We start from the raw sequence: 24,289 nt of genomic DNA, 5'->3' as shown, positions 1-24,289 counted from the left end.
CCAGGCGTGGTTGCCCATTGTCTCCATTGCTCTTTAACATTGTAATGGAAGTTTTAGCCATTGCAATTAGGGAAGAAAAGGCGATCAAGGGTATCCACATAGGGTCAGAAGAGATCAAACTTTCACTCTTCACAGATGATATGATCGTATATCTGGAAAACACTAAGGATTCTACTACAAAACTTTTAGAAGTGATCAAGGAATATAGCAATGTCTCAGGCTACAAAATCAACACCCATAAATCTGTAGCCTTTACGTATACCAAAAATAACCAAGCTGAACAAACAGTCAAGGACTCTATTCCTTTCACAGTAGTGCCAAAGAAGATGAAATATTTGGGAGTATACCTAACAAAGGACGTGAAAGATCTCTACAAAGGGAACTATGAAACTCTAAGAAAAGAAATAGCCGAAGATGTTAACAGATGGAAAAACATACCATGCTCATGGCTGGGAAGAATCAACATTGTTAAAATGTCCATACTGCCCAAAGTAATATGTAACTTTAATTCAATTCCTATTAAAGATCCATTGTCATACTTTAAAGATCTTGAAAAAAAATACTTCGTTTTGTATGGAATCCGAAAAAACCTCGAATATCCAAAACATTACTGAGCAATAAAAACAAAGCCGGAGGAATCACGCTACCAGACCTGAGACTGTACTATAAATCCATAGTGATCAAAACAGCATGGTACTGGCACAAAAGCAGAGAAGTAGATGTCTGCACATCCAAGAACATAGTGAGTAAAGCAAGCAGACAGCCCTCATAATGGGAGAAAATATTTGCAGGTTATACCTCCGATAAAGGTCTAATAACCAGAATCCACAGAGAACTAAAATTTATTAGCAAGAAAAGAACACATGACCCCATCTCAGAAGACCGATGCAAAATCTAGAAACACATGAAAAAAAGCTCATCATCCTTAATCATCAGAGAAATGCAAATCAAAACTACTCTGAGATATCACCTAACCCCAGTAAGAGTAGCCCACATAACAAAATCCCAAATCCAGAAATGTTGGCGTGGATGTGGAGGGAAGGGCACACTTCTACACTGCTGGTGGGAATGCCCACTAATACGTTCCTTCTGGAAGGATGTTTGGAGAATACTTAGAGACCTAAAAATAGACCTGCCATTCAATCCTATAATTCCTTTACTAGGTTTATACTCAGAAGACCAAAAGTCACAATATAACAAAGACATCTGTACCAGAATGTTTATTGCAGCCCAATTCATAATTGCTAAGTCATGGAAGAAGCCCAAGTGCCCATCGACCCATGAATGGACTAGCAAATTGTGGTACATGTATACCACGGAATACTATGCATCCTTAAAGAAAGATGGAGACTTTACCTCTTTCATGTTTACATGGATGGAGCTGGAACATATTCTTCTTAGCAAAGTATCTCAAGAATGGAAGAAAAATTATCCAATGTACTCAGCCCTACTATGAAGCTAAATTATAGCTTTTACATGAAGACTATAACCCAACTATAGCACAAGACTATGGGGAAAGGGCCAAGGAAGGGGAAGGGAGGGGGGAGGTTTTGGTGGAGGGAGGGTAATGGGTGGGGCCACATCTATGGTGCATCTTAGAATGGGTATAGGCGATTGTACTAATGTACACAGCTATAATTTAAGAATAAAAAAAAGAAAATTTAATGAAATAACACCATGCCTGTGTTTAAAACTCTCCAGTGGCTTCACATTGAACTTATACAAGATGCTGCAGTCTTTAATGTGCCTTAAAAAATACCCCATAATCTTCCCCTGACTATCTCCCTGACCTTATTTATCATGACCCCATCACTGACTATGTTCTGGTCTCAGTAGCTCTCTTTTTTTTCCTGAAGCATGTCAATCTTTTGCCTGTTTTAGGGCAGTTGTACTAACAACTCTTTCTGCATGCTGTCATCTTCCAGAATCCTCTACCCTAAGTGTTCATGTAGCTTCTTAAACTATCCAATTTTAAGTAACTCTTCCCCATTATTTCCCATTGTAACCCTTTTTTCATATTTCCCTCACAACTTCACAATAATTCTAATCATATTATTTATGAAGAATTTCTTATTTTGTGTGTTCCCTTTACTATAATGTCAAGTCTGTAAGAGCAGGCACCATGCCTGTCTCATTCAATGCTGTATTCTTAGTACTTAGTACAGGATTTCACATATAATAAATGCATAATCAGTATGTATTGAATAAATCATTGAATAGAGTGAATACATGATTGACTGTATTGGGTGCTTCAACATTAATTCTTAGATAGATTTCAAAATTATTGGGGGTGTCAGAAAATAATTTAATTTATGTTGTAATCAAAAATTGCTAAATTCTAGCTATAGGACAAGTGGAATGATTTCATTCATCTAAAAATATTGAATAAACATGTGTAGTATGTACCAGGAATTTTCCTAAATGTTGTACATTCAGTGATAAATACAAAAAAAAGAGATCTCTGACATTATAGAAACTACAATCTAGGAATCTTTTCAATGAGCATTTGATGATGTCTTTTTGTGCAGAGTAGCTTTCAATACAAAGACATGAGAAGAAGAGTTGATTTAGAGACTACAGGAAATAGGAGTTGGTGTATAACTTCAGAATTTGGGAACAAAAATCTAGTAAAGCAAGGATAAAAAAACAAAGCTTCATTTATTTGTTATTAAATCTCTGAACTCTTGTTCTTTTAACACACATACACATACACATATATTCACATGCACACACACGTATATAATTTACCTTTTCCTTCTCCATTCTAGCATGTGCTGTGTGAGGAGAGGGAGGTTTTATACTTAAAGTATTTCAGTGAATGCCCTACAGATTTCTAAAGCCCAAGTACTGAGACACTGGAATTATAATTGGAAAGGCAACTAAATTATATGCTCAGAATATAGAATTATAGGACCATGAAAAGGCTGGGGAAAAAATGAATGATATCTGATGGTAAAGCTTTATTTTGAAGAAAAAAGCAGAATTCAGTCTTCAAGTGGGGAACTTAAAGGATCAGGGGAAGTACGTGTTCATAGAACTAACAATGAATTTTGTAATGAATGTCTTTCATTTGCTTGAAGAGAAAGTCTTAGCAAGGATAAAAACTATAACTGTTTGAAAGAAAGAATGTAACTTTATTTGAAGAAAATATAATTATACACCTACATGCCTGCTAAAATAAATTGTGAAATTTAGAATAAGAGATTTTAGTAATATGGTCCATTATAAGACACACACAGGTCAACATTCTTCTATATGCCACAAATAAATAGTAATTATATTGGGAATGATCTCACAATGACTAAAATATCAAAAACATAAAATGCCTCTAAATAACTCAAATACAGAAAATATGAAAAATATGACAATACTTACCTGAGATACATTTTTTAAAAAGGTTTGAGAAACAGAAATATGCTATGTTTTTTCTTTTTTGGTAGGAAGATTCAGTATAAGTTCTATTATACTGAAATCAGTTTATAAAATTTATATAATAAAAACAATTTATGAAATTGTTCTAAGATTAATATTGAAGAAGAAACAGGAAAGAGCACCTAAAGGAATTTTAAAAAATAAGTATAAAAGAGATATTTAACTACATAATGTAACACATTATTAAAATATAAAAGTTCAAATAGTGGCATGACAATGCTAAAATCTATAGTCAGATAAACTACAATGAGTGAATCTCTAACAACTGCAGAGTAGACAAGAATTTAACATAAGCTAAAGTTAACATCACAAACTACTGTAAGATTAGTTGAGATTAAAAATTTAATCATATATTTGGCCAAATTAAAATTTAAACTTAAGGATATCTTCACTTTTACCATATATTACATTCAAAGAAATTTCAAAAGAGCTAACATCTAAAAAATTAATTAAATATAGGACAGTTTAGAGTGGATAGGAAATTTTTAGCATAAATCTATGAAAAAAATTCCAAACAGAATTATTGATAGAGTGAAGTATATAAAATATTATGAATAACTGAACATTGAAACAGAATGAATCAACTGAAAATTCAGAGGAAAAAATAAGAACATAAATGAGGTAGACAAATGGTTAGTAACTATAATATTGATAAGATAATACAGTTTCAAGGGTAAAATATCCATAACACCAAGAACATAATGAGGTCGATGAAAGGTTATTATCTATAACACAGACTAGGTCATACAGTTTAAGTGGAAAAAGACATATAACACTTCCACAGAAAAGTAAGTAAGGAATACTCATAGATAATCCACAAAAGATCAAATAGCAATGACCAAGAAACATAGCAAAATGTGTTCAATCTTACTAGTAGGAGTTGAAAAAATATAAATTGAAACAGTAAGGTGTCATTTCATTTTGATTTATCAAATTGGATTTTTTTGTTTTGTTTCTTAAATGAGTGCTCACTGGTGCTGAGGATAATAGTGGCAATGTAAAATGCTAAAGTTTCTGAAGGATCAATTTGAAAATATATATCAAAACTTCACCAAAGATTTTATACCACTTAACCAAGCATTACACTTCTCAGAATATGTCCTATGGAAATAATAAGGTCTGAGGACAATGATTTATGTATGGAGTTATTTATAACATTATTATTTAAATTGCAAAACAAATTAGACCATTTAAATATTTGGCTAAATAAATTGTGGTAAATCCATATTTTCTAGTTATAAAAATCATATTTTTGAAATTTTCTAATGATGAAGAAAAATGTTCTCAAGAGGATGTATTATCTAAAAACTTTAAATATTAAATCTACTAAGTGTAGAATATAAATGTCTTAACACAATACTAAGAAAATGTGGTGAAGGCTATTTTAACTAGTTTCATAAAAGTATTTCAAATTGTATATAAAACCAACACACTGTACCGCATAATTGCATTAATGTACACAGCTATGATTTAATAAGTAAATTAAATGAACCATAAATCCAAAAATAAAAATAACGTAAAAAAAATAGTAGAAGAAAGTACAACAAAATAAGAGCAATTATTTCTTAGATTTGGGATTTGTTTCTTTTTATTTATTGATTGAAAACTAATCAGAAAGCATATCATAATTATTAACCTTCACATACATTGATTCATGTGATTCTCTCAATAACACAGAAATGTGGATGGTATTCAAATCATTATGTTTATTTTAGTTACAGTGAATAAAAGATCAAGCGACTTATGCAATGCCCCAAAGTTTCTAATTAGGGATCTTTGATCCTTTGCATAATAGCTGGTATATAGTAAACACTCACTATGTATGTATTGGGTGAATGACTAAGCCTGCCCTTATTGCAGATTTTATCACTAAACTCAAAACTGTTAGTACAAGCATGTTTGTAAGTTTCTTTCTATTATAGCTCAAAGTTCTAAAGTAACTCATTGTGGTTCAGATCTTTAATACTTGGCCACTTCTGCCACTCTTTATGAGATATTACAATATTTTACTTGCATTCGCAGAGCATTTAATTAGAGCCAGAAATATTGAGTGCCAGTACATTTCATCAATTTGATTTGGTGTTATAACAATAATGTTTTAGTGATTTAGAGAGTAATTACCTCAAAATTAGAGGTGTGTCTTCTCTAAGTCCATGTGTCTACAGAGTTACTCAATTGGCCATGGCACAGTCAATTTGGTACTTTAGACTATCTTAATGATTGCTTGTGTGGTAATACATCAGATTTAGCATGCTTTAATTGGCACGTTTAACACGTTTAAAATGGGCAAAAACATTATTTTGGATAAGCAATGTACTGTAAAACATGTAATATAGTGTCTTGAACATCAGAACACTTAATAAATGTGATGATGATGGTAAAAGCAAACTTAACTACCATTATAACATTTGTTCCTAAATGAACAACAATTATATTTTGAAAATAGAAGCACATATATGGCAATTTTTATTTTGTATTTTCTTATTTTTATTTTTCATTTATTTATTTACTTAATCATAAACACATAGATCATGTATACATTAATGCATTTGTAGGGGACAATGTGCTGATTTCCTACAGAATTAGGAATGCTTACATGACACTGGTTAATATATAACTCATCTCATTTATTTAATTATTGTGTCAAGACATTTATACTCTATACTAATAAATCAGACATGTATCCTTTCATTATACACCATAGGTGTGATTCCATCATTCACCCTCCTTGATCTGACATCCTCCCTCCCCTCCCATCCCCCTTCTCCCTCCTTCATTGTGTGCCATAGTTGTGATCTATTCTTCATATGAATGTGTGAGTGATTATAAATTGGTTTCATAATAGTATTGAGTACATTGAATATTTTTCTTCCATTCTTGAGATACTTTACTAAGTAGGATATGTTTCAGCTCCATCCATATAAACGTAAAAGAGATAAAGTCTCCATCTTTTTTTAAGCCTGCATTATATTCCATGGTATACATATACCACAATTTATTAATCCATTCATGGGTTGATGGGCACTTGGGCTTCTTCCATGAGTTGGCTAATATGAATTGAGCTGCAATAAACAATCTGGTGCAAATATCTTTGTTATAAAGTGATTTTTGGTCTTTTGGATATACACCTAGGAGAGGAATTACAGAATCAAATGGCAGGTCTACTTTTAGATCCCTGAGTATTCTCCATACTGCTTTCCAAAAGGGATGTATTAGCTTGCACTCCCACCAGCAGGGAGGAAGTGTTTCCTTTTCTCCACATCCACACCAACTTCTGTAGTTTTGGGATTTTGTTATGTGAGCCACTCTTACTGGAGTTAGATGATATCTCAAAGTGGTTTTGATTTACATTTCTCTGATGATTAAAGATGATGAGCATTTTTTCATGTGTTTGTAGGCCATACACCTACCATCTTCAGAGAAGCTTCTGTTCAAGTCCTTTACCCACAATGAAATGAGATTACTTGTTCTTTTCTTATTAATAAGTTTGAGTACTCTGTGGATTTTGGTTGTCAAACCTTTGTCAGAAGCTAACCTGTAAATATCCTCTCCCACTCTGAGGGCTGTCTATTTGCTTTACTTACTGTGTTCTTGGCTGTGCAGAAGCTTTTTAGTTTAATCAGATCCCAGTAATGTATTTTTGGTGTTGCTTCAATGGTCCGGGGTGGGGGTCCTCCTCATAAAGTATTCTCCCAGGCCAATTTTTTCAAGTGTTTCTCCTTCATTCTCTGCAAGAATCTTTATAGTTTCATGCCTTAAGTTTAAATATTTTATCCAGTGAGAGTCAATTTTTGTTGATGGTGAAAAGGTGTGGGTCCGGTTTCAATCTTCTACAAGTCTCCAGCCAATTCTCCGGCACCATTTGTTAAATAGGGAATCTTTACCCCAATTTACATTTTTGATAGTCTTATCAAAGATCAAATGACAATAAGTGTCTGAGTTCATATCTTTGTTCTCTATTTGGTTCCATACATCCACCTCTCTATTTTTGTGCCAATACCATGCTGTTTTGATCACTATAGATTTATAGTATAGTCTGAAGTCTGTTAGCATGGTTCCTTCTGCTCTGTTTTTATTTCTGAGTAATGTCTTGACTATGTGAGGTTTTTTCTGGTTCCATATAAAACGAAGTACTATTTTTTTACACATTTTTAAAGTATGACAGTGATGCTTTGATGCAGATTGCATTACAGATGTAAATTGCTTTGGGTAATATGGACATTTTAACAGTGTTGATTCTTCCCAGTCCTGACCATTGTATGTTTTTCCATTTGTTAACATATCCAGCTATTTCTTTTCTCAGACTTTCATAATTTTCTTTATAGAGATCTTTCACATCCTTTGATAGGTAAATTATCAAATATTTCATATTCTTTGGCACAACTCTAAAGGTAGTAGAGACCTTCACTGTTTTTTTGGCTTGACTATTATTGGTGTATATATAAAAGCTACTGATTTGTGAGTATTGATTTTGTATCCTGAGATGCTACTGTATTCCTTGATCACTTCTAAGAGTTTTATATTTGATTCCCTGGAGTTTTCCAGGTATAAAATCATACCATCTGTGAAGAGTGAAATTTGATCTCCTCTGCCCTATTTTTATACCCTTGATCACCTTCTCTTACCTGATTTGGGTGTCTAAGACTTCAAATACAATGTTATAAAGTAGTGGAGAAAAAGGGCAACCTTGCCTGGTTCCTGATCTAAGTGGAAATGTTTTAAATTTAACTCCATTAAATATGATATTGGCTGTGTATTTGCTGTAATTTGCCTCTATCAGTTTAAGAAATGTCCCTTCTATACCTATTTTCTGATCATGAAAGGAGGCTGGATATTGTCAAAAGCTTTTTCTGAATCTATTGAGAGAATCATATGGTATTTGTTTTTTAGTTTGTTCAAGTGATATATTATATTTAGAGGTTTACCTATATTGAACCAACCTTGAGACCCTGGGATAAAACCCACTTGGTCATGGTATATAATTAATTGGATGTGTTGCTGGATTCTGTTTGCTAGGATCTTTTTGAACATTTTTGCATCTATGTTCATTAACGTTATTTGTCTATAATTTGATTCTCTTGTTGGATCTTTTCCTGGTATGGAGATCAGAGTGATATTTGCTTCATAGAATGTATTGGGAAGTACTCCATCTTTTTCAATGTTTTGGAAAAGGTTAAGTAATATAGATACTAGTTCCTCTGTAAAGGTTTGGTAGAATTCAGACGTGAAGCCATCTGGTCCCAGGCTCTTCTTTTCTGGGATATTTTGTATACTTGACTGTATTTCAGGACTTCATATGGATCCGTTCCGCATTTCCAATTCTTTATGATTAAGTCTACGAAGTTGGTGTACTTCCAAGTATTGGTCAATTTCTTTCAGATTTTTACATTTCTAAAAATAAAGTATTTTTGTAGTATTCATTAAGAATTTTTTTAATTTCTGAGGTGTCTGTTGTTATTTCACCTTTATCATTTCTGATTGATGATACTATGGGCTTTAATTTTCTATTTTTGTTTAGATTGGCCAAAGATTTATCCATTTTGTTGAATTTTTCAAAAAACCAACTTTTTGATTCATTGATCTTTTGAATAATTCTTTTGTTTTTGATTTAATTTAATTCTGCTCTAATTTTAGTTATTTATTTTCTTCTGCTGGGTTGGAATGTTTTTCCTGTTCCAGTTGCTGAAGTTATCCCATTAAGTTATTGACTTCTTCTTTCCATTCCCTTGAGGAAGGCTTGCAACACTATAAATTTCCCTCTTAGTACTGCCCTTGAAGTATCCCACAAGTTCTGATAATTAATATCTTCTTTATTGTTTTGTTCCAAAAATTTGGCAGTTACCTTCTGAATCTCATCTATGACCCAGCTATCATTAAGCATAAGGTTATTTAGTTTCCATGTCTTTTTATGAGTATAAAGATACCTGTTATTGGTGAGTTCAACTTTTATTGCGTGATGATTTGAGAAAATACAAGGAATAATTTTCATACTTTTAAATTTGATGAGGTTAGATTTGTGACATGAGGTGTGATCAGTTTTAGAGGATGTTCTATGGGTTGATGAAAAGAATGTGTATTCAGTTTTGTTAGGATGAAATGTTCTGTAGATGTCTGTTAAATTCAATTGTTGTATGGTGAATTTTAAGTCCACAATCTCTTTGTTTAGTTTCATATTGGAGGATCTATCCAACACTGCCAAATGGGTGCTAAAATATCCAACTATTATGGTGGTGGAAAATATTAAATTGCTCATGTCTTTTAGGGTCTCCATTATAAATTGAGGGCATTCTGGTTGGGCACATAAATGTTAATAATTGACATCTCATCATGTTGAGTGTTTCCCTTAGCAAATATGAAGTGACCATACTTATCTTTCCTTACTTTTGTTGGTTTAAAGCCTAGTGTATCTGCAAATAAAATTGCAACCCCTGCTTTTTTTCTGTTTTGTGTTTGCCTGTATTATAGTTGTCCATCCCTTCACCCTGAATCTATGTTTATCCTTTAAGGTAAGATGATATTCTTGTATGCAGCAGATATCTGGCCTGAGATTTTGTATCCAGTCAGCCAACCTATACCTTTTAAAGAGGGCAGTTTCACATTAATTGAGAGTATTGATAAGCCTGGTAGTATTTTGTGTGTCAAGTTTTTCAGAAGTCCAGTGGACATTTTGAATCTTTTAACCACTGGAAATTGGGTTTTTGTCAATAATTTCAGAGTGAGTTTACTTTGGTGGTAGAGCTTTGGGCTGGCCATTATGGAGGATGGGTCTGAGGATGTCCTGAAGAGCTGGTTTGGTTATGGCAAATTTCTTCAACATGTGTATGTCATTAAAGTATTTAACTATTCCATCATAAATGAAGCTCAATTTCATTGGATACAGGATCTTTGGCTGAAAGTTGCTTTGTTTTAGGAGATTGAAGGTTGATGACCATTCTCTTCTGGCTTGAAAAGTTTCAGGAGAAAGATCTGTAGTAATTCTCATTTTCTTCCCCTTGTAGGTTATGATTTTCTTACGTCTGGCTGTTTGCAGGATTTTCTCCTTCATGCTAACTTTGGTGAAGTTAATTACAATGTTTCTAGAAGATGCTTTATTTGGGTTGAGTTGTGCTGGTGTTCTGAAACTGTCTGCTATCTCAATTTCACTGTCTTTTGCCTTTCTTAGGAAGTTCTCCTAGATTATCTCTTGGAGTAGAGTATCTGTGTGTTTCAGACCATCCTCTTCTCCTTCAGGGATTCCTATAAGGCAAATGTTTGGTCTTTTGGAGTGGTCCTAGAATTCTCTCAGGAATGATCCATGTTTCTTCCTCTTTGAGCATTTGGGAGCATTCAAAATCTTTTTATTCAATGTCAGAAATCCTTTCTTTTGCCTGCTCCATTATGTTACTGAGGGATTCTACTGTATTTATCAGATCTTTGAGGGCTGAAAGTTCTTGCCTCAATGTGTCAAAATCTTTGGTGATTTTGTCTTTGAATTCATTGAATTTTTGAAACAATTTTTGAATCACTCCTTGAATTTCTAATTTCATCTTTACCTCCATTCTGTTAATCTTATTTGCAATCCAAATTCTGAATTCGATTTCTGACATCTTGGCCATTTGTTTATGAATGGGATATCCTGTTGTGTCTCCTTTGCCATTCCTTGAGGGAGTTGATCTACTCTAATTATTCATGTTGCCAGAGTTTTTCTGCTGATTCCAACCCATGATTATTTTTCACTGTTTGGTTAGAGAAGCTGGCAAGGTGAAATTGAATTGGGGGCTCCTGGAGTTGTAATTAACCAGCCCTTTACCAAAGAACTGGGACTGATGATTATTGCTTTTCCCTTAGAGCTTTAAAAATGTCCCATTCAGAACTTCTGCCTGAAACTCAGGGCACCTGCTTGGTGTGGTGGGGCTAGATGGTTCTGATGAGTATTCAGCAAGTCTCTGCCCAATCCTAGTGAATCAGTGGTTTTGGGCTGAAATCTCAGCTGTGGACATATATAAGCATCCCTGCCACAGGTGACAACTGGAAGTGGAGAATCCCACATCCCCACAGCAACACACCCAGGGTACAACTTTGGTGGGTCCCCAGGTGATCGGCCAAGGTCAAGAGTTCCACTGTTTCCTGGTCGACACAAATATCAATCAGGTAGAGAGTTCAGAAGGTCTTTAGCATCTAGGTAGTGGGGGCCCACTGGCAGCTCAATTTGGTTTCAGTGGGAGGGATTGTGGAGCTTCCACCAATGCAAGGAGTAGTGCAGCCACTGTTGGGGGTGGTGCCGCCAGTCTGGGGTACTGCTGTGTTAAGGTTGCAGTAGCCACTGGGGAGTTAGAGGGCATTGCTACTGACTAAAAGGGTCACAGGAACTGGGCGGGGAACTGGAGGGTGAAGTTGCCAGGCTCAGTGACCTCAGGTGTCGCAGAAGCCTGGCAAGAGTCATCGCTGTGGGCCGCAGGTTGTAGGAACCCAGCGGGGAGCCAAGCCACCCACCATGGGCTGCCAAACCAGGGCACTAGTGGGCTGCGCTCCCCTGTGGTCAGTAGTGCATGACCCGAGCTATGCTCTTTCCAACATGGGGCAAGTCTCTCTCCCCTCGTGATTCCCCACCTCTATTAAAGTTATTGTTTCAGCACAACTGTCTCACAGCTCATGAGGTGCCATTCCCTAGCAAAAATCTCCCAAATGCTCTGGATTTTGCAGGAGGTATTTTTCCAGACCACCAAGAGAGGAGAAAGGGGTTGATTTGGAGTTCAGGAAGGTAGGGAGAATATTAGATCAACTTTTGGCCTTGGCAAGAGCCTGCTTGGGATTATAGCAGTATCTGTCTATGGAGGGAGTCCTGGCCCTCAGTCATTCTCTCTCTTTGGTAAAACAAAAAGTCCTCTGTTCTCTACTCATCTGAAGCTGCTCTCCTTGGGGGAAGGGGAAGGATTTCCATCCTCTTTGGGATGAGTTTTGTACCTGAAATTTGTTTGGGAGTCATGGCCTGCAGTCCTTCTCTCTCTTTGGTGAAACAAAAGGTCCTCTGTTCTCTACTCACCTGAAGCCGCTCTTCTTGGGAGAAGGGTAAGGATTCCATCCTCTTTGGGATGGGTTTTATACCTGAAATTTGTTTCCTTGGATTCCCAGTTTGTTGCAGCAGGATGATGTGAACCTATCAATCCTCTCTCTCGGCTCAGCTCCCGATCTTCCACTTTATTGGGTTATTTATGGCCATTATTTCTCCCTCTAGATGGGAGCCTCTGCTGAATGCTGGCTTTAGTTGGCCATGTTGCCTCCCTCTCCTATATGTCAATTTTTAAAGCTCTTTCATTTACATCTTTAGAAACCCTAGTTGAAAGTATAAGCTCCTTTGCTTTTCTGGTGCTTGGGGGTGGGGCAGCCCAACTAGGCTGTCTAAGCCTAATAGCACTCCCACTCACCCACACTGGGAATAGGACTCTGCAGGAGGCAGTGTGTTGGCCAACCCAAGAAACATGGGTGATGGTTTGTGGCCACCCCAAGGCACCAGGAAGGCAAAAGAGCTTGAATACTACCAAGCCCCCATAGCAACATAGGGAATACCTTTTACAAAGCCTATTCAGTCTGTTACTGACAACCTGTGGGATTCTTAGTCAGCCATAGGAAGAAAGGGAGACAGGCCCTGTTTCTCTGGCAAATGTGTCAGGCAGGATGTCTGAGGGATCTCTGCATCATGTGGCCTAGGGAGCTGTGTCCCTCTTCCCACTGAGATAGAAAATTATGGCTCAATTACAGTAAATTTGGCTAGCTTGTATCTCTCTTGAGTCTCCCTCCTATGATGGGGGAACATTTCCTACCCTCTGTAGTAGAATTGTCTGGCATATGTGAGGGGGTGGGGGACACTTGGTGGTTTGGCCGCCAATCCTCCTCCTGCCAACTTGAAGAGGGAAGGGTCTAACCTCAGGCAATCCTACCATGGGAAATTTCCAGAAGGCAGAAGGGAAGCTGCAGATTCCCCTATCCTTAATGGAGGTGAAAACTCTGGCATTTGGAATCTGTTGGGCCTGCACTCTGTTAAAAATTCAGCTCTGTTAATTTCTTGGAGGGCAAGGCTGGCACTTGGGCTGGAACAGTTGTCTTCCTATTTGGGAGATGGCCTTAGTCTTAGAGTGTTACCTGGGGCTCCTGCTTTCAGCCCCAGCCCTGCCAAATCTGGAGATAGCAAGGTGGGTACCTGTGGCTCAAGGAGTAGGACGCCAGCCCCACATACCAGAGGCAGTGGGTTCAAACCCAGCCCCGGCCAAAAAACTGCAAAAAAAAAAAAAAATGCAAGCAAGCAAGAAAGAAACCCTCACACTGTATATCCTGAAGGGGAGTTTTGGGAGGCTGTGTGTTGGAGGTTCCACAGTTGTAGAGAGGGAAGGGGCTCATTCACTCAGTCAGTGGTAAAGGGGAATGGCAAGTTCTATATCCTTCGGCCTATGTATCTGACTTCAACCTGACAGTTTTAGTTGCTAAACAGGTCTTAAGGGTGCTGCCAAAGGAAATCTAACTAGATTATCTCTTTTTTAAACTATATTATCTTTAAATAACAATTTATGTAAAACCTAATATTCCAAATTAAGAAGTGTAATAAACATATGAATAAACTGAAAATACACATAGGAAGGAGTCAGCAGACAAACAATGGCAACATGAAAAATTAGAGCAGATCAACTTTCCCAAGAGTTTACAAAGGAGATATAGCTAAAAATACCATCCATAGATAAATTGTAGAAATGACAAAAACAGAATTCAAAATATGGATGACGAATTATGCAAACAGAATTGAGAAGAAGATGGATAAAAGAAATCCAGAAAGAAGTTAAAAAACTATCTCATGAAATCAGTGAAATTAAAGACAAAGCCACCAAGGATCTGAACAAAATTAGAAAAAATATACTAGAGTTCAAAGAATTGAATGAGACATTCAAGGAGTTTCAAAAAAGTAGAGAGTCTCAGCAATAGAGTAGAACATGGATAAGAAGGAATCTCAGAAAGTGAACACAAGACTTTTGAACTGATTCAAGCATTCAAAGCGGGGAAAAAAGAAGAGAGTTAAAGATGAATTATCACTGAGAGAAGTATGGGACTACACTAAGTGCACAAATTTACAAATCATAAAGACTCCTGCAGGAGAAAGAGAGGACCTAAAAGAATGGAATCTCTATTTCAGCACATTACAGTGGAAATTTCCCAAGCATTGTGAGAGACTAATAAATCAAGATTATTGGTAGTTTCAGAACCCCAACATGACTCTATTCAAGTAAAGCGTCTCCTAGACATATTATAATTAACTTGCCCAAAGTCAAAAGGAAAGAGAAACTTCTACAAGTAGCCAGGCTTAAGTAACTTCTTACCTATACCAGAAAAAATAACATGGTGACCGAGGACTGTTTAGCCTAATCTTTTTAAGCCAAAAGTTGGTGGCCATCTTTAATTTTCAGCCCAAGATTATGGATATTGCAAAACTATATTTCTCATTGGATGGAAAAATCAAATCTTTCACTAACATGCAATCATTGAGGAATTCCACCACAAAAGAACTAGCAAACTAGCTCTGTAGAAAATACTCAGACCCATTCTGCACCCTGACCATCATTATGGATTGCCACCAAAGTAATGAAACACAGAAGCTAAAGGACAAAGCCAGCTTCCACAATGGTGCAAGTGATAAAACTAAGAAATGAACCTCTACAAAATAAAATCAACAGAACTCTAGCATACTTATCAATTCTCTCAATAAATGTGAATGGCTTGAATTTCCCATTGAAGAGGAATAGGCTGTCTGAATGGGTAAAAATAAGCACAAAGTAACTATACGTTGTATTCAGGAAACACATGAAACCTCTAAGGACAAACAAAATTCAGGGATAAGTGATGGAAAACAGTATTTTGGGCAAATGGAAATTAGAAACAAAGCAGAGGTTGCAATCTTATTTACAGATACACTTGCATTTAAACTACAAAAGTAAATAAAGACAAAGATGGACACTATGGTCAAGCAAATAATACAACAAGAAGACATTCCAATCCTAAATATCTATGCTCCCAACTTAAATGCTCCCAGATATATAAAATAAACCCTAACTGGTCAGAACAATATGATATCCTGCAACACCATAATAACTGGGACACCACTCTGAAAGAAATGGACAGATCCTCCAAGTAGAAACTGAACACAGAAGTAATGGACTTAAGCACCACTTTAGAACAAATGGGCTTAACAGATATACAGAACACTCCATCTCAATAAAACTGAGCATAAATTCTGCTCGTCAGCACCTGGATCATCCTCCAAAATTGATCATATCTTGGGACATAAACCAAATTTCAATAAATTTAAAAGAATACAGATTATACTTTATATCTCTTTAGACCACTAAGCAACAAAAGTATAACTCAACTCCAACAAAAAATTTCTAACCTACCTAAATTTATGAAAATGATACAAAATTGTGCTGAAGGACAGCTGGATCAAGGAGGAGATAAAGATGGAAATCATTAGATTTCTTGAACAAAATGATAATGGAGCCACATGCTATCAAAACTGGTGGTATACTGCAAAGGCAGTCCTAAGAAAGAAATTTAATGCATTTCATACCTACATTCAAATAACAGAAAAAGCACATTTCAAAAACCTAATTAACCATCAAAAAGAGCTAGAAAAATAAGAGCAATCCAATCTCAAACCTAGTAGAAGAAAGGAAATAACCAAAATTAAATCAGAATTAAATGAAATTGAGAACATAAGATACATTCAGAAGACCAGTGGAAAAAAAGTTCATTCTTTGAAAAGATTAATAAAATCAACAAACCAGATTAACTAGAAACAGAAAAGTAAGATCTCTAATAACCTCAATCAGAAATGAAAAAGGGGATATAGTAACAGATACCACTTACATACAAAAGATCATAACTTATTACCACAAAATCACTACACCCAGAAATTTGACAAGGTGGAGGAAATTGAGCAATACCCAGAATTTCACAATCTCCCTACACTCAACTAGAAAAAATTAGGAATTTTAAACAGACCAATATGAAGCACCAAAATTGCATCAGCAATACAAAATCTTCCAAAAAAGAAAAGTTTTGTACCAGATGCTTTCACACCAGAATTCTACCAAACCATTAAAGAAGAGTTTATCTTTCTGCTTCCCCCCCATAACCTTAATTGTCATTAATTGTCCTCATATCAAAATTGAGTACATAGGATTCAGAGGGAGGGGGGTGGGGCCTTGGTGTGTGTCACACTTTATGGGGGCAAGACATGATTGCAAGAGGGACTTTACCTAACAATTGCAATCAGTGTAACCTGGCTTATTGTACCCTCAATGAATCCCCAGCAATAAAAAAAAAAAAAAAGAGCAATGAATAGAAAAAAAAAAAAAGATTTTACATTCCTTTTTGGTATGAAAACGTCAAAATCTGGTATAAATTCTACACAGAACATCACCATTCTAATGATAAAGTTTCAATGGAAAGATTTGACCTCTACTTTGATTACATAAAATTTACAATTTAAAGATTGTTTTACATACTCAAGGTATTATTCAACACTGCTCTTCAATAACTAAATTGAAACTCTATTTTTTTTTATTTTGGATTAACATGAGGGTGCATATGATGAGGCTATACTGTTTGCATTTGAAGTCCAAGTTGTAGTTGAGACTTTCCCCCCAGGAAGTGTGCTGTATACCCCTATGTTGTGCCTGTTAGGTGAGAACTTACCCAACCTTCTCCTCCCCACCTTCTTCAGTTTAACTGCATTTTTCTCTCCTGTGGGCCTGTAGTTGTTCCTCTACTAGTTTTAACTTAGTATTGAGAGAATGTATATTTACTTATTTATTTATTGAGACAAGGTCTCACTCTGTTGCCCTTAGTAGAACGCCTTGGCTTCAAAGCAACCTCAAACTCTTGGAGTGATTCTCTTGCCTTAGCTTCCCAAGTAGCTGTGACTATAGGTGCCTATCACAGTACCTGGCTATGTTTAGAGATAGGTTTGCTTAAGCTGGTCCCAAACTCCTGAGCTCAAGTGATCCATTTGTCTCAACTTCCCAGAGTGCTTTTGAGCCCAGGAGTTTGAGATTGCTGTGAGCTATGATGATGTCATAGCAGTCTAGCCTGGGCTATAGAGTGAGACTCTGTCTTCCAAACAAACAAATATACAAATAAACAAAAACAGAATGTGAAAAAAAAATAAAGAAGAGCTTATCCTTGTACTGAAGAACCTATTCCAAAACATAGAGAAGGAAGTAACCCTCGTCAATACATTCTGTGAAGCAAACATCATCCTAATACCCAAATCAGGAAAGGATCCAGGAAGAAAGGAAAACTATAGACCAATATCATTAATGGATATCAACAAAAAAATATTCACTAAGACCCTAGCAAACATAATACAGGTACTCATTTAAAAATTGTACATCATTATCAGGTGGGCTTTTTTCCAGGGATGTAAGGTTTGTTCAGCATATATAAATCCATAAATGTAATTTTCCACATAAATATAAGCAAAAACATACACCATATGATATTCTCAACAGAGACGGAAGACGCATTGACAAATTTCAGCATCTTTTTCTAACCAGAAACTGAAGAAATAGGCATAGATGGGAAACGTCTTAAACTAATAGAAGCTATCTACAACAAATCTACACCCAGTATCACACTGAATGGAGTAAAACTGAAAACATTTTCACTTAGAACTGGAACCTGACAAGGATATCCACTATCACTACTGCTATTCGACATAGTGCTGGAAGTTTTAGCCATTGCAATCAAGCAAAAGAAGGATATTAAAGGTATTCAAATGAGGTCTGAGGAGGTCAAACTCTCACTCTTTGCTGATGATATGATCTTATGTTTGGACAACCACAACTCAACTACAAGTCTCCTGGAATTTATCAAGGAATATAGTAATGTATAAGGATACAAAATCAAAGTCCACAAATCAATAGCCTTTGCATATGACCATAGCATTTAAGCTGAGAATCAAATCAAAGACACAATATCCTTCACAGTAGCTTCAAAGAAAAAAAAGTACCTGGGATTATAGCTAACAAAAGACATGAATGATCTTTATGGAAAGCACTACAAAACTCTGAGAAAATATTAGAGGATAGTAACAAGAGAAAAAACACATCATGCTCATGGCTGGGAAGAATCAACATTATTATAATGTCCATACAACCCCAAGTGATCTACAGATATATATTTTTTGATGTTTAATCTGATTTATTTCAGCATGATCTATTTCCTATTTTTTTATTAAATCATAGACACATAGATCATGTAAACGTTAAAGCATTTATGGGATACAATGTGCTGATTTCGTATAGAATTAGGAATGCTTACATCGCACTGGTTAATATATACCTCATCTCGTTTACTTAATTATTGTGTTAACACATTTATACTCTATACTTGATAGATATGACATGTACCCTAGCATTATGCACCATAGGTGTGATCCCACCCTTCACCCTCCCTCTATCTGACCTCTTCCCTCCTTCATCCTATCCTGGGTACAGATTTAATGGAATTCCCACCACAGCACCAATGTCACTTTGAAGAACTTGAAAAAATTAGTACTTAATTTCAAACAGAATAAGAAAAAATTCCAAATAGCCAATGCAATTATAAGAAATAAAAACAAGTCTGGAGGCATCACATTAATGGATTCCATGTTATATAAGTCTACAGTGATCAAAACAGCCTGACACTGGCACAAATTTAGTGATAGAGAACTATGGAATAGAATAGAAAGCCTACAGATGAACCCAGCCACATATCACCATCTGATCTTTGATAAACAAAACAAATAGTGTGCACTGAGGAAAAGAGTCCCTATTTAATACATGGTGCTGGGAGAACTGGTTAGCCAAATGTATAAGACTAAAACTGGACCTTGTATCTCTCACCACTTACAAAAACTGACTCTTGCTTGATAAAAGATTTAAATTTAAGACATGAAATAGTAAAAATTCTAGAAAAAATGTGTGGGAAAAACTCTTAACAAAATTGGCCTGGGAAAAGATTTTATGAAGAAGATCCTCTTGGAAATTGCAAAAAACACACAAAAATAAATGAATGGGACATGATTAAACTAAAAAGATTCTGTATTTCTAAGGATACAACAAATAAAGCATACAGACAACCCTCATAATGGAGATGTTTGCATGATATGAATCTGACAAAAGGCTGATAACTAGAATATACAAGGAACTCAAACTAATCAACAAAAAAATAGAGCAAACAATTCCATTTATAAGTGGGTGAGAGACATGAACAGAAACTTCTCAGAAGAAAAGAGACAAATGGTCCACAAACACATGAAAAAATGCTCATCATTCTTTATTATCAGAGAGATGTAAATCAAAACCACTCTGAGATTCTAACCTTAGTCAGATAGCCCACACCACAAAGTCCTAAAGTTGAAGATACTGGTGTAAATGTGGAGAGAAAGGAACAGTTTTACACTGTTGGTGAGATTGCAACCTAATACAGCCTCTCTGGAATAAACTATGGAGAATCTTCAAAGAGCTAAAAGTAGAACTTCCATTTCATCCTATAATCCCATTACTAGGTATCTACCCCAAAAGAAAAAAATAATAATTTTATCATAAGGACATTTGCACTGGAATGCTAATCGCAGCTCAATTCATAGTCACCAAGATGTGGAATCAACCCAAAAACACATTAATAAACTGTGGTATATGTATACCATGGAATACTATTTACCCATACAAACAGTTGGAGACTTTACATTCTTTGTATTAACCTGGATCAAGTTGAAGAACATTCTTCTTAGTAAAGTATCACAAGAATGGAAATGCAAGTATCCAATATATGCAATACTAATATGAAACCAATAGATAAACAACTATACCCCATACGAAAGAAAAACAAAATTAAATTTAAGTGGGGGGTAGGAGGGAAAGGGGATATGGGAGGAGGGAAGGTGATTCGTAAGCCATTACCCAGTGTGCACAATGTAAAGGTACATAGCACCCCCCTAAATGAAGAGCTCAACTACAACTTGAACTTTACCTTTACCTTAGAAATGCAAACAATGTAGCCTAATTATTTGTATCCTCATATTAATCTGAAATACATATAAATAAATAAAAACTAGTCTTATCTAAAAAAAGATACTTTTAAATGAGAGTAGATGCTCATATATAAAGACGAATACAAAAGACCAGCACCAAAGCATTTAATAATATTGAGTAGAAAATACCATTTTTTGTTTATTTTTTGTTGTACTTAGAGCTGGGGTTGATATTAAGTCTTGCACTGGTACAGTAATTTTAATTTTCAGCAACTATTATGAGTACTAAGTTTTTCTGACTATTCTAACAAGTGCCATACTTATTAATTTTTAAAACTATAACTCATGCTTAGAGCAAGAAGAATGAAACTATGAAGATTCACTGAATAGCCATAGGTAACTTAACACAGAAAGCTGACTTGGTCAGCTCCCCTTTTGTCTCTGTCTTCTCTATCAAAATAAGTGATTACAGATATGAACAAAGAAAAAGGAAACTTAATATGAGAGAAATGATCCACATTTTGGGGAAAGACTTTGGCCTCTTTAAGAGCTGTGTTATTCTGTTAATCTAACCTTTAAATTCAAAGTTATGCTTACCATTGAGAATATACATGATAATGTTTTAACAGATTGAAAGAGCAGGTAAAGAAAAGGAGATTCAAAACAGCAGAATTATCATTTGTTTTAGTAAATTTAGGCCTTTTTATGACAATTTCTTTAATTAAAATAAGGCAACACTTGTTAAAATAATTAAGTTGATCCACAATTGAGAGAAAAATAAGTCAGACTTCACTAAAGTATTTTAAATCATTCATTTAACATGTAATGAGTGACACTATGTGTAAGGCACTGGGTTAAGTATCTCTGATAAAAATTAAAACCCAGGCTTTTCGCCCATAGCTCAGTGAGTAGGGCACCAGCTACATACAACAAGTCTGGCAGGTTCGAGCCCAGCCCGAGCCTGCTAAACAGCAATGACAACTGCAACAAAAAAATAGTCAGGCATTGTGGTGGGTGCCTGTAGTCCTGGCTACTTGGGAGGCTGAGGCAAGAGAATTGCTTAAGCCCAAGAATTTGAGGTTACTGTGAGCTGTGATGCCACAATACTCTACTGAGGGTGACATAGTGAGACTCTGTTTAAAGAAAAAAAAAAAATTAAAGCCCACTACTGAAGGGTTTATATTTAGTACAGTGATGATTAAAGAATGGTGATGATTCATAAGCTACTGAACAAAGTAGGTAGTAAATGTTGGAAAGACATGCCTTGAAGCTGTTTTTTTTTCTGGATTAACATTAGTGATACAAATCTAAACCACTCATGACTGTAGAGGTCTGAAGAAGAAACTTTAGTTTAGCACTATTTAATAGAAATATAATGCAAGCCATAGATGTAATTACATATGTGCAATTTTAAATTTTTGGTATCTGCATTAAATCAATTAAAAACAAACTAGTTAAGTTCATTTAAATAATATTTGTTTTGATGTCTAGAATAGTATAATTTCAACATATAATCAGTATCAATTATTAATGGAATATTTTACATTCTTTTTTGGACTGTCTTTGAAATCCTTTCTGCACTTTATATTTATTGAACATCTCTATTTCCACTAGCCACATTTCAAGTGCTTAAAAGCCACATATGGCTAGTGGCTACTATATTGGATAACATAGGTCTAGTCCATAATCACCCGGAATCACTCTTATAATTGGAATATATTGTGTTCTTTATCAAATTTGCCTTTTAGATGACTACAAATATGAACTTTTCTGAGATGTCATTTTGAGGTTGTAAGTTCAATAGTGTCTACTTATTTGATACCTATAAGAATTCCCTACAAAAAAACAAACAAACAAACAAACAAAAACAACACTGTTCCAGTCCTTTAGAATCTCTCTAAATCCCTGAGAGCCATCTTTTAAATTTCCACTTTCATGCTCCACTGGACGTAGTTCTATTATAGCATTCATAAAACTTTAGGACATTTATTGAGTATATCTTCCTCTATATGATGCAACTTAACAAGGTGCAAGGTTTTCAGTCAGAGTGACTTGGATTCTGATTCCAGATCTGTGGGTCTGGCAAATTCCTTAACCTCTTTAAGCTCTCCTTATACTTAAAATGCAAACAATAATAATATTTACCGTAGAGTGTTTCTGTAAGATATTATATGACATAGCATTTATAAATTTACATAAAACACTGAATACATTGACTCTCACGTTCCATAAATAGTATCTTCTATTATTGTTAATAAATATTATTAAAACAATACCATTTTAAGTTTTGTATTCTTTATGACTAGCATAGCAGACCTTCAAGATATTTTACTGAGTTAGTTTAAGGTTCACCAGATCAAATAATGTATAAACTTTCTCATGCTTTTAATTTTCCATAAAATGGAAACCTTAGAATTATTGCTATTAAGCAATTAAATGGAAAAATCTTGCCTTAAAATCTAGAAAATTATTTATAGATTCTATTATTTCTCTAAATCTTCAGGAAATAATTTTAAAACATACTTCTCTAGAGAAAACTATTAAAACATCCAAAATTCTGTGGGTGTGCCATGGCCTTAGTGTATATTTAGGAACATTGGTACTTCTTAATCTATTCCTATTGTCTGATGGGAATAAAGAAGGGTCTTTGGTAACCTGATATAAAACATCTGGTCAAAGCAAAAAGACTCAGAATGGAAAATCAAACATCAGTTGTTCAACTTAACAAAGGAAGTTCTTATTTCTTAGAAATCAAGTTTGTTGGGAGAATACAGTTTAGAATCAAAGGGGGCTGAGATATTATGAGAAACAGAAACACATACTCAGTACACAATATTAATACATATTCATTTAAAAACGAGCACATAAAACAAACACACAGGCTGGAAACTCCTGCTGGAATTTTTAAATATTTTCTGGAATTATTAAGCAATCTTGTGGAGACTTACACTATTCCAATGTCTTAGTGCTTTGAAGTCCCAGGTTGAATTGCCAGTAAGTTTATTTTATTTTACCCTATTGCTTTGACTATTTCCCCAAGGATCTCCTCTATAGCAGCAAACTTGAAACTTGTTATCACAGGACATGATGTCGTAGTAGGTGGATAGGAACCCCTCTCTAAGATTTGCTCATTTAATTAAGCTTCATCTGGGAATAGGAAATTGGCAATTGAAAAAGGCTCATAATTTCATACTGGTTATTTCCAAATAGAAAAATTAGCATGTTTCAGTTTTGTTGATTAAAAATGATATTATCCTTAAAGACAAAACACCTAATTTTTTTCATCCAAAGATTGATTATTTTAAATTAAACTTTTTTTTATCATTGTAAGAACTTCATTTTTGCTTCTGATTAATGTTCCATTTTTAAATTGTACAGCCATTAAGAACATGGAAGGAATTCCCAAGTGAAGGGCTAACCTATCAGGGATGAGATAGACTGAGGAAAATGAGTTTCTTTGTCATATTTGATAAGAGGTAGTACTCAATAACTACCCCCAGCTTTAGGGTCAGATAGACCTGAATTTTATTTATTTATTTTTATTTTTATTATTTTTTTTATTGTTGGGGATTTATTGAGGGTACAATAAGCCAGGTTACACTGATTGCAATTGTTAGGTAAAGTCCCTCTTGCAATCATGTCTTGCCCCCATAAAGTGTGACACACACCAAGGCCCCACTCCCCACCCTCCGTCCCTCTTTCTGCTTCCCCCCCCGTAACCTTAATTGTCATTAATTGTCCTCATATCAAAATTGAGTACATAGGATTCATGCTTCTCCATTCTTGTGATGCTTTACTAAGAATAATGTCTTCCACTTC

Source organism: Nycticebus coucang, chromosome X (assembly GCF_027406575.1).
Source record: "Nycticebus coucang isolate mNycCou1 chromosome X, mNycCou1.pri, whole genome shotgun sequence".
Classification (NCBI taxonomy): domain Eukaryota; kingdom Metazoa; phylum Chordata; class Mammalia; order Primates; family Lorisidae; genus Nycticebus; species Nycticebus coucang.
This window is presented reverse-complemented; position numbering follows the sequence as displayed.